Source organism: Corvus cornix, chromosome Z (genome assembly GCF_000738735.6).
Source record: "Corvus cornix cornix isolate S_Up_H32 chromosome Z, ASM73873v5, whole genome shotgun sequence".
Classification (NCBI taxonomy): domain Eukaryota; kingdom Metazoa; phylum Chordata; class Aves; order Passeriformes; family Corvidae; genus Corvus; species Corvus cornix.
In genome coordinates this window covers 21,352,410-21,364,976 of record NC_046357.1, presented here as the reverse complement: position 1 = coordinate 21,364,976, position 12,567 = coordinate 21,352,410, and positions in this window count along the sequence as shown.

Sequence of the window (12,567 nt, the reverse complement as noted above, 5' to 3'; positions counted from 1 at the left end):
AGCAACAGCAAGTTTTAGTCACATGTAATTAAAACATCCCAAAGTCTTTCAGCTGTAATGTATTTCCAAATGACACCACTGGGACAGGGGGAAATGGGAAATGAAGGAATCAGCAGTATTTCAAAGCCGTGGCCATTGTTAACTTTTGGGGCTCTGTACAGCGCTGGCACTGCTGTCAAATCTGCAGGTTTCCTGATGCTGTTTTCTATCACATATTTTAAGGATGATGTAATTGATTTCCAGAAACAGCAGGGACATTCAGATTGCTGGGATACCATCAGGAACTTCAGGAGGAACCTGATGTCCGCACTGAAAAATAATACCATCAAATTCTATGATGGCTATCAACAAGTTCTGTGATGGTACCTCTGCCTGGATTAGATACACTAGAGAGAGGAAAATAATTTTCCCTCCCTTAGAGTGAGCTAAAACTGAAGCCTGAGATTTCTCTGAGGTTTAAGAAAGTTTGTGATCTTCTGATTTTATCGTGACTTTTTGTCAAACCTTAGGATTAGCTGTTTATTGTTCACGGTAATGGGGGAAAGGTGATGCAACCTGAAGAGAGCAGAATTTCAAATGCATGCAAGGGATTTGTTATAGCTAGCCCAGGATTAACCTATGAAATTCAAGCTGCCATTGTTGCCAATAGGTTGGAAAAATACACCAAAAGTACAACAGGCCTCTTCACTAACGCATAGCTCACGGCCATCAGAAGAATAAACAGAAGCCAAGAGTGACAGCAATGTGTATTTTATGCAATGTTATTTGCTCTGCCCAGCAGATGGCAGAGGTTTGAGCTTCATATGTGTGGTGGGAACATTTGCAGCTGGATTGAAGGGCTTGCTCTCAATTTGGACACAATTTCTGAATTCAAAGCAATGGTAGAGCCCTGGACAGCCTGCATCCAGGTGATCTGGGTGATCTGGGATGTTTTGTCTCTCAAACAGGATGTTAAACTACTACTTTGCTGGGCAAAAGCCAGCCCATAATTACCTGTGACTGGAAAGCCTCCTCCATGGGCAGACTACTCCCTCCCAGTTTTCAAAAGCCAAGGGCTGGCTCATTGGACCTTAGACTGATCTGGTGTGTAGACAACTCCTACACTCTTTTCCAGCCTGGATCCTCAGGCAAGGGATGGTGCTGGCTGTAGATCACAGGAGCAAGTGACCAGCCAAGCCGCGCTCCTTCTGACACAACTTTGGAACAAACTCTGGACTGGCGCACTGCTGGCTTGTTTGAGCTGGGAACTCATGCTGGGAGAGGCAAACAGGACCATGGATCCAGCCCTGTGCAGACCCTACCCTTGTCAATCCATCGGTCAGGTTGTTTTTTGAGGGATATGTTGCTCTGTTTGCATCTAATTTTCTGCTATTGCCTAATTTTAGTGAGCGTAGCAGAGGGAGTAAGTTAAGAAAATATTAGTAATGACAAGAAGGATGAAAGGAAAATATTATTTTTGCGGCCAAAATCCCAGGCCTGCAGATTTCTATGCTGGCTTGTTTCCTACCTTCCATTTTTCTTATTATTGTGTCCTTTTTCTCAACCATTCCCTGTATTTCTTATCAGCAAATAATGAGCAGTGGCTGAGACATACTGTTGGAAATTATCTCTTGAAGGAACTTAAAGTAAATGCAGAGCTAATCATTGTGTATTTAGACTGAATTTGTCCTCTGAATAGAACTCTGGCGGTGGAAAGGCAAAATGTTTCTGTGGCAGGTGCTATCTTGCTCTGTACAGACTATCCTAAAACACTCTCCCACTGGGTCAGATCTGTGGTCCATCCAGGGCTTTGGAGGCCAAACAGGACCTTCTATGACCCCTGGGAAAAATGGAGCCATGCTGCTCTGTCGAAGGGAGCATCCCATGGCATGAGCTGGGGGGCAAGGAGTGTACAAATGGAATGGTGCATTGGGTCAAGTTAGAGAGACATAAAATGCAGAGTCAGGACCCCCGAAAAGGCAGGAAATGAGAAAGTGAAGAGAGCACTTTGGATATTCCTGTGGTTTTGAGAAAAAGTTGGGCCTTTTCATCAAAATTCAGACATCTGAAGAAAAAGGTGTTCTTATTACTGTTATTTAGAATAATGACAAGAGGCAGTGGTTGAGTTGGCTAAGATTCAACAGAGGTGAAAAAGGCTGTTATATTGTAGTGCTTTTATACCTTTGTGATTCATAACCCTACATGGGCTTCTCTGCCTCACGAACCCCTTGGAAAAAATTGTGGGGTTTATTATTTTGTGTGTGAGATTATATTGGGTTTCCTTTAGAAGAAAATGGGGGAGGACGAGGGCAGAGATGATGAAGAACAAGATGTTCTATGCTCCTGAACTCAGTGGCTTTGGCTGGGCTGCAAGTAAAAGTTCAGCAATCCTTATGGGGTTAATGCATTTTCCTAAATTCCTGGAGAAGTGAAGTTTTCCTGAAGGTGCCCAGTGCCATCCCCTTTTCTGGGCAGAAAAATTACATTAGTGTATTCCAGCTATGTTACTTTTTCATGAGACACAATGCTCTCAGCTCATATCTATCTGCAGTTAGGGACTTATGCCTTTTTCTGTTTATGAGGTCTTTGGATTTGCTATCTGTCACCAATTCATCTGGAGGTTTTGTGATCATCAGGTCTTGGATAATTAATATCAGGAGACAGATCAGAGCTCCTTTTAGACTTCAATTTCCTTTTCTTCTCTCATATATTCAAACGTCTGTTTACAGAAATACTGCCAAGGTCTTCTCATCAAAGCGTTTTGTGCTTTGGTGTTGATACTGGTGACGCATCACAGTTACAGTTCTCACTCTGAAACCCATCGAAATACGGTGCCAGCTTACAAAAACTGCTAAGAGCAGCTTGGGATCCAACGAGCAGGATTTCTGTGGCCTCAGCTTAGTCATGTAAAATGTACATGCTTTGATGTTTGTTCAGTGGCTTGACTCCTTTTATAGGTGATAGAGAAGCATCATCTGGTTAATTGTATTCATTTTGGACAACTGTCCCACATGCTCTTCGTGCTTCTCTGGAGAGCCACAAAGAGCCATCACAGGATGATTTAGGTTGGCAGGGACCTTAAAAATAATCCCATTCCACCCCCCTGCCATGGGCAGGAACATGTTCCACTATCCCAGGTTGCTCCAAGCCCTGTCCAACCTTGCCTGGAACACTTCCAGGGATGCCACAGCTTCTCTAGAAAACCTGTGCCAGGGCCTCACCCCCCTCACAGACAGCAATTCCTTCCCAATATCCCATCCAACCCTGCCCTCTGGCACTGGGAAGCCATTCCCTGTGTCCTGTCCCTCCATGCCTTGTCCCCAGTCCCTCTGCAGCTCTCCTGGAGCCCCTTTAGGCCCTGCCAGGGGCTCTGAGCTCTCCCTGGATCCTTCTCTTCTCCAGGCTGGATGCTCCCAGATCTCGGAGCCTGGCTCCAGAGCAGAGGGGCTTCAACCCCTCAGAGAAGCTTTGTGGACTTCTCTGAACAAGTTCTTCTTCACAACCACTACAACAAGAGCTCAAGAAATTTAGATTAACCTCCCACTTTGACATGGTTAAAATTAGGGCATCATGAAAAAATTGTGGATGCAGAAATTATCTCTATTCTCTTTTAGAAGTACAGTGGGAAATCAGATCGGATAGAGGCAAATTCAAATTTTGTTGCTTTTATATGCTGGAATATTTTTAGCAGCAGCTGAACTTTTAAGATTCTTTAAATATCATTTTCATTGCTAAGTCATTGAATTTTCTCACTGGGAGAAATGAGAAACTTGCTTGTTTCTTGACTACCAATTTCACCGGAAGGCAAGAATTCTGTTTCATAAGAAATATCAAGTTTCAGATATTTTTGGCTATCCTTCATCACAATGACTTGGATGAATTTCCAAATTTGTCATAATAGTAATGGGTGTAAAAAAGATACCTGAGAAGCTAACTGATCCTTTGCCCGTAATTTTGGGCAGCTTGTGTTCACATCCATGTGCTAATTCAATTAGACTTGATTGGAGAAACACTGGTGTAGAAGCCTTAGTTCAACAGACTCATTTTACACACACAGAGAACATCAAAAAACCCCAAAACAACCAACCACACCAATAAATGCAAGACACAAAACCCAATAGTGAGAAAAATAAGCACTAATTCTGACTTCAGCTGGTTTCATGGTAACTTGTGAAGATCTGGAAACTGATTTTTGGTTTTTATGCAAAAGTGCGTTGAGCACCTGATTCCCAGGGTTTTTTTTATCCACAAATTTTACCACAAAACAAGACATGGAGCTGGAGGAAAGAGACAAATAGGTCTAATTAAATTTTTGAGGCTGAACCTATCTTTATTTAAGACCTATAGTCTTGTATATAATATTAAACATTAAGTATTAAGCAAATCTTTGTTCACACACCTACAGCCAATTGCTGATTATAAGATTTTCCTTGTTTTTCTTTGCTGAGAACACGTGTGCCCCACTCCAGGAAGCATCACCCTGGGGATCTGCTGATGGGGACACCTCGGTGCTCCATTTCTCAGTGTCCTTGCTGTATGGCCTGCAAATCAGGGTGGCAGATGTCTGCTGCTGAGTGCTTGGCTTTTTATTTTTTTTTCCCCTCCTTGCGCTGCATCACTTGGTATTTTTAGTTGCTAAATGTTGCAGAGACAGCTTTTTCAATTAGAAAAGTGACAAACTCTGCAAAATGAATTCCAGCACTTGGAGAACATCAGTATCAATCTCCAGTACTTGCTCACTGACTTTGCAGAATGGACTTGTTTTTTTCCCTTGAACTGAATGCTTTGATCTATTTGCCTCTAAAATAAATAAACAAAATAAAACACCAACCAAGAATGTTCCCATTTAATGAGGCTTAGGAAAAGGCATGTGTTCAAATCCATTCCTGTGCCTCAGCTGGGGTGTGGTGGTAGGAGAATTAAGAGAGTTAGCTATGGATACAGAGCTTTTATTGAAGGCTGCCAGTGCTTTTATAAACTGCTGTGTGGTTAGGGAGTCAAAAGTGTCCAGTTACGATGCATATCTACCACTGCTTACAAAATCCTGTGTGCCTTATGCACACTTATCCAACATCAAAGAATCAGAGACAGATCATCAGTTTTGGTCCTTCTCTTACATTATACAAATTGTCCAGTATTAGCCTTGATTTAAGAAATCAGAACTAGCAATGCCTATAGGATAGAACTGATAAAAGAAACCTGTGATGCAAATAAATATCCTCATTTCCAGGTACTGTTTAAATGCTAATGGAAAGTGTTCTGAGAGTTTAGATTATTTTCATTTCTTAATGCAGTTTTATCTTGGTTCTCCCTTTAGAAAGTGCAAGAATTGATACAATCTCAGGCAAATCAAGCCAGTGGCAAAACAGAATTATAATACTTGGGAATTGTTTATAATTTTTACAGTAGTGAGTTTAAGAGCATCCAGTCACTCAGGAGAAGTTTAAGAGATGCCTGTACTGGAGGAATCACCTGTTAATAGTCAACCTGTTTCACTCTATAAGTCACCTGATCAGAGCAGATTAGACAAATTTAGGTAAGCAATTAAAAAAAGGTCAAATTTGTAACCACGAAGGCAGGAACGCCTTATATGAAGCAAGAGTGGCTTCCTCATCCCTAAAATACTTAGATTTAGAGGGAGATATTGTAACTCAAATAGAGGTTGCAGTGCTCCTCTCTAGGCCCAGGCTCTATATTTATTACTTTTTACTGGTTATGAGCCTGGTATTGCATAGCTGTAGCATTAGAGAGACCTGGGGGAACCTACTCCCAGGGGAAACACCAGCTGAGAACCAGGCATCAGAGGGCAATCATTACTTAAACAATTACTGAAACAATTAACGCCATCAAAAACCTGAGCTAATTATTCCAAAGGTGCATATGAGTTTGGGGCATCTTTTAACAGGCTGGAGACAGGAAAATCTTTTGGATGTCCCAATCAAGACCAGGATGTTTTACCACCTTTGCCCAAAGTCCACCAAATCTACCTTTGCTACGGGGTTTGTTTGCTTCAATGTGTAGGCTTTAAGACACGTATTCTGAGAGAGTACAAGGAGGTGGACTCAGGAACCACGGGCTCTACCCTGATGGTTTGTTTGTTGGCTCTTCCTGAGCTACCTCTGAAAGCTGTAAACTCCCTATATTTCAGGGCTAGGTGTTCCAGGACAAATTATTGGGATTCATTTACAGGCAAGGAGGAAAACCAAACAACACACTCAGCCCAGTTCAACTCAATTCAACTCAACAACTCAATTTAACTCCACTAAAATAATTTTGGAACACCCCTGTGAAACAAAAACTGTGAGCTCCATACTTCTCCACAAAGTAGGAGACACTGATGTTAAATTGCAGCTGGAAGCCAGCACATCTTTAGATCTAACTACTCAAAACTGCTTTAAGAAAGCCAACAGGTGACCTGGGGGATAACCCACTTCTGATCACTCACACTTCTGATCACTTGTCAGGAACTGTGAAGCTTCTCAGGTCGATTCCCAGCACTTCCAGATTTTCAAAACAATTCCTGATGAGATCAGTGATAAGAAGGACAAAGGTCTGTCAGTGGGGAACATGCAAACCCAGACCAGCCTGCCCCTGATGGACTTAATAATAAGCATGAGGACAGCAGAATCTTTGCACCTATCACTTAGACAAAATGCTCTTCCCAAACTCTGAAAATTTTAAGTTTTGCTGTCAAAATAATGAATGCTTGTGTCCATTGCCTCTCCATCGTGCCTTCATCAGTGTTTCTTTGATGGGATCATCTGAGTTAGCTGCAGTAGCCCAAGGAAACTGCTCTCCCTCTGAAATCAAAAATGGAGTTGAACTGCCCTTAGGACAGAGAACAGAAGAGAATGAGTGTTAACAAGTATTAAAGGGACTCATTATTATGATCAATGCACCTTGACACATCCTATGAGTCTCTCAGTTTCTTTCACAAACAAAGAAAAACAGTCTGAGCTGCCAAAGTCTTGACTATCTAAACAGACAGGAGAGAGATCAGACCTCAGTGGTCTCATTGCACAGCAGCTTTGCTGAGGCACTGGTGTCCTTCTCACCTTCTGTGGAGTGTTTCTGTTTTGAAATACTGCTGAAATGGATGAATGTAATTATTGGGTAAAAGTTGGCTGGTCAGAAAATTCCCATGCATAATCCTGTATTCATCTGATGAATGAACATTTGCTGGTACCTCCTTGGGCAGGAGCCTGTCACAGGAGCAGTGTATGCTCTGCTGTGTCACTGTCACAGCTCCTGCCAGCCAGTAACTCAAGAGCCTCAGATCAATAGCTGGACAATGAACAGAATGAGGAAAAAAAATTCTGTCTACACTTTGGGGTAACACTTAATGCAGCTTTACAAGGTTCTGGGATTTTTTGTATAAACAGGTCCTTGTTTCTCAGAAGTAAAGATACCCAATACTCTACCATGCCAGATGAATTAATGGCAATGCCTGGAGCTTAAGGGAAATTGTTTAAAGCAATGGTGACAAATCTCAGTTTTGAAATAATTTTTTGTTCAGTGAGGGACCTCCAGATTTCCTTTGCCTCACTCCTCAGAGAAGTCTGTCTGTTTCTCAGGGCTCTGCAATTCAAGTGTGTCTTTGCCTTGTTGGAAGATCACCTCTCTCACAACCTGACATAACCTCACAGGAGCTCTGCTACAGAAAGCACTAGTTCTTCAGGCATCTTAAATTGAGCTAAAATTTGCGTAAGTCCATGGGATATGCCAAGTAATGCCAAGCGGGGAAACTTGTATTTCACCTTTCAGAAAACCAGCCTGATTTTCAGCAGAAAGGACATGTGTATATTCTGAAAATCAGGTGCCATTCAAGTATTTTGTTGAGAAGGCAAGATAAGAAAACAGTGACTACTATTTGAAGTCTTGGACTGTGAAACTGGGGGATTATGGAGCTGTAAGGAAGCAGAAAGAGCTTCCCCTTTAGCCCTCTGAATACTGCTTTTAATTAAAAGTTCAGGTTTTTACATTGTAGAAACACCAGTGTTATGGGCTCACCAAGAGAAATAAACTCAATGGTCAGGTAAGTATCAATATAAAGTGATCCTTAATGAACTCAAATAAAGTTTATTCTATAAAATATCTGCTAGATTTAATTCTTATGTCCTGGTGCGTGTAAATAAAACCCCTTTGAGATACAAAGAGCCATAAGGTGAATGTGAGTGAACCCAAGTGTTTTTTGACATCGTGGGTCAACCTTTGACAACATTACCAAGAGAAGAACTTGACCTATAAATCTGGAAATAAAGATGGAAATGTGGTCAGCTGTCATTTGGAACAAAGCACTTTTCAGCAGTTAAATGGCAACCCCTGTGAGGGAAACTTGTGTGTGAAGCTCAAAAAATACTTAGAAGAGGATACATCTGTCCCAGTATTGTCTTCTGAAAACAGCCAGATGCCTAATGTAGATTAGCCATCTAATTTTTATAGACATGTAAAGATAGGTGAGTATGCCAAAATAAATCATTGCAGCTCTGACCGGCACAGTCTGTCTCTATATATGATTCAACAGCAGCTGGAAAACTGCATTTGATTAACATCTCTGTATTGCCAGCAAGTTGTTGAGGAGCAGAATTGCTTCATTTTAGTTGCCCTCTTCTTATCAGAAGGCTGTAGGCATGGATTTATGGGGAGAATTAAAAGAATCATATTCATATGTATACAGTGGAAGAGGAAATTAAGAGGAGTTAGGAAAACCCAAACTTCAAGAGATGTTAACATAGAAGGAGAACAACAATTACTTGGCATGATAACAAGGGTAAAGCTAGCAGCAAGATAATTCAATCAAGACAGAGAAAAAGTGAAATTTCAAGAGATTTTACAGGGAAGACTTTCTCAGAGAAAGACTTATGGAGGCATGGAATAATTTGAAATCCCCGAAAAGAAACATTTCAAGCCAGGCAAAACAGAACATCAACAGATATTCTGATGATAACTCTCACAAGAGAAAGAAAATTGCCTGGACAGTCTAACTGGTTTCTTCTCTATCTAAATTCTGTAATTTTGATTTCTGCTTCCCGATGTGTGATGGCTTCAACAGGGTAAGTCCCTTTAACAGTAACTATGATATTGTGGTTAATTTGCCTTTGGCAGGGCTGTTACTCCTTTTCTACAGTAAATGCCCCACACTAGGGCAGACACCCACAAATCAGCTGTGCCCACAAACGCACCTGCCCTGGCTGTCACTGCAAGGACAGCCTGTCTAGACTCAGCATTACCTCCAGACCAGACCTAGCTCTGGCTGAGGCTCAGGATATAGTGGTATCCTGAATTCATTCTTGTGGACTCCACAGGAGATACTCTTTTTGCTTCTTCAATTTTTTTTTAGCATCTGGTCACCAGGGAACAAATGCCATTGATGAGATGTTCACTTGCTGAGTGCTTGGGCCCTGAAGAGCCATTCATGTGCCTGTTGTGCTAGGAAGCATTTGGGTCCTTGAAAACAGCTGTGATAGCAGAGTCTCTGCTGGAAAATTGGGAAAGATATTCCCAAGGAACGAGAAAATTAAGCCAGAGAGACATTCAGGTGAAATGTAATCCTTAACAAGATTTTTGGTGCAGCAGTCTCATTGTAAATGGGGGACTTTGTAGTATCCCCCAATTAATACTACATGGAAGAAGAAATATGGAGTTCTGAGGGAGACTCCAAACAGTTTATAAATCTGTGTCCTTTTCAAGAAATTATTTAATCCAAAAAAGACACAGTTTTTGAAAGCATTCACACTGAAGTGCTGTTCCATATGAAATATTTCAACACAGGAAATGCCAAAGCAATTCCTGTCAGTATTTTTTTAAGAAATATTTTGACTTTTGTTTCAAAATATATATATATATTTTTTAATTTAAAAATTGACCGCAGTGAACAGGAAGAAAAAAAGAGTAAATAAAAAAATCCCTACATAGTCTCAGGACACAAGAAGAGGTTTATTTTTGGAGTGAACAAATTCCTTCGAGTTGACCCCAAATGAAGTTCGTTATTATGCTTTCTTTTGCCGAGCTGGAAATCCTGAGCGTACTTTCTAGAAGACCTGCCCAGGATTTTCTCTTGGATTTCTTTTAGGCCACTGAACAGAAGAAAATAGAAAAAACCAACATTCTGTCTCTGCTGCCGAATATATTTCAGGGAACAGTCTTGCCCTGGTTGGAGATGACTCTGCATCTTTCTTATCTCTGTGACTAACTTCCAGACACCCAAATTGCCTCCTAACATATGGAAGATATATGGGCAGGATTTTTTGTACAAGCCAGACTGCAGCAGATGGGTGAAATATACAGCACTCTGTCTTTGATTTAGGAGAAATAATCTACTTTGCATTCATGGAGACTGCATGGTTTTCCCATGAAGTTTCTATGCAGGCTGACTTCTCTAAGGGCTCTGCTAAAATTTCAAATAATTTTTAACTTGATTATGCTAATTTTTTCTCCAGTCAGGGAGAATATAGTGTATTTGATATCCATTTTCTCTCCCTTGACGAGCTCTATGACATTTTGTGCTTTCTCAGAAGAGCACTAGAGTCTTAAAGCCAGAGAAAAACTTCAGCTCTTCAGGTTTCTGGTGGAACAAGCACAAAGGGAGGCTGGAGAACACCCCAGGCTGGTTCACAGAGGACTCCGTCACCCACACAGAGCAGGAAGTGTGAATGCTGTACCTTCTGCACACAGACAGTTACCTGTTGGCCCCAAGGATGGCTCCCAATGACCTCCAGCTCTCAAGACAATGCCTTAGTTCAATTTCTTACCCAACAATGACCTGGCCCCTGCAGGGTTGTGCCTGTGCTCTGACTGTGATGGTCACAGAAACATTTGGGTGGCAGTCACATGGTGGTAACAACTCTGATGTGCTATCACTCAGGACATTACCCTGAGTTTCACTACTCATAGCATGAGAGGCACTGAGAGGCCCATAACCCACATCTGTCTGAAGATCCAGGTGTTCCTGACCCCCAAAATTCAGTTACAAATGTCTGTAAGATGTGTATGAGCCAAGGGCAATGAAACTCTTTCAAGCTCAAATTACATGTGGCCGCTCCAAATTCTAATTTCATGGCTCCATTTTTCCTCTCTCTTCTCACACCAGAGAGGTGAGATACTTTTCAAGATGCGTGGGAAAAAAGGGGAAAAAAAAGTAAAATAAAAGAAGATGACACTCAAATCTATCCACCTGTGCTGGGATGTGGACTCCATGGACCCTATGCTGAAGGAATGCTTTCCTCATGCTTCAGATAAGGACATGAGGGGAAAAACAAGGCTGACCCTGTCTCTGTTCAGTCTTGCTGGTGCCGTCAGTGTTGCAGAGCCAACCCATTTCACAAAATGAGCCTTTTCCACCGTGGTGCCCTCTGTGTTTTAGAGGTCTGCTCCCTCCCACACCAGTAAACTCTTTTTTTCATGCTCCTTGGTGCAGCCACACGTACCCCCGCAGAGCAAGGGCAGGGAGCCTCAGTGCTGCACTTCAAGGGTCAAAGTAGGCTCTTGCCAAACACGCTGGAGTTTCTTTTATTTATTTTTGTAACTTTCTTTGGTTTAATTTTCCATGCTAGGCTATGCTGCAGGAGAAGGCAGATGGACTGCAGCTCTGCTCTGTACACCAGGTGGCCTCAGTGGTATGTGCTTCAGCCCTGATCATCTCAAGGTGCAACCATCACTCCTGCCGATGCCCTTTTTGTTTGCAGTGATCTGAGCACACTTTACAGTGCAGTGAAACAGAGCCAAGAATCGTGCAACAGGAGGAAATATAGGAGATAAAACACGTGCCTGGATGGGATTGATATCAGAAGGCATCTGTTAAACTCACATAATGTTTATATGAAACAGCTCTGAAGACAATGAGTACTGCTGTGTTGTAGCTACCTGGAGGGACAGAGAGTTGTTATCATCTTCTCTTAGAATAAAGTTCTTAAAAAATAAAAGCCTCAGCCACAGGCAAGCATTTTGCATGTTGCCACATAGTGATTTATTCATCAAAGAGGAGATGGAAGAACCAACAGGTGACTGATAAACCTGCTGCATGGCAAACTGCAAGAGGGTCTCAGTGAGAGGCTGATTGTTCCCATGGAGGGAAGATACTGGTGGAATTTCTCATCTCACTGAACTGATTTAAATGTACACAAAGCAGGAACACGCTGATTAAATCTGCTGGTGACATGAAGTTAGAGTATGCTATCAGTGCAATGGAAAATTGTGAGTCATAGAAACTTGGCAAGGCTCAGTCATACAAAATGTAGCTTGTCCACCCATGGTGGCAGTCATCTGACTAAAAGCAAATTTCTGTGGAGGAGTTACTCACCATGAATTCTCTTTGCTGCTGGCAGCGACAAAAGCACTTTAAACATACTATCCTGTCTTTCTAGAAAAGATACCTAAGGTACATTTAAAGGACTTTGCACTAAGTGTAGCTATCACTCACTCTTGATGGTAAGGACTCCATAAGGAGCCTGGATCAGCTGCAGATGCATGAACTGTGCTCATCTAGATGCTGCAAGATTAATCACATTTGGCTTTAGAGGAGAATAATAAATTCTCTGCAAGATGGTGTCATCCATGGGGAGGGAGGGATAGAGGAAGGGAAGCTTTCTC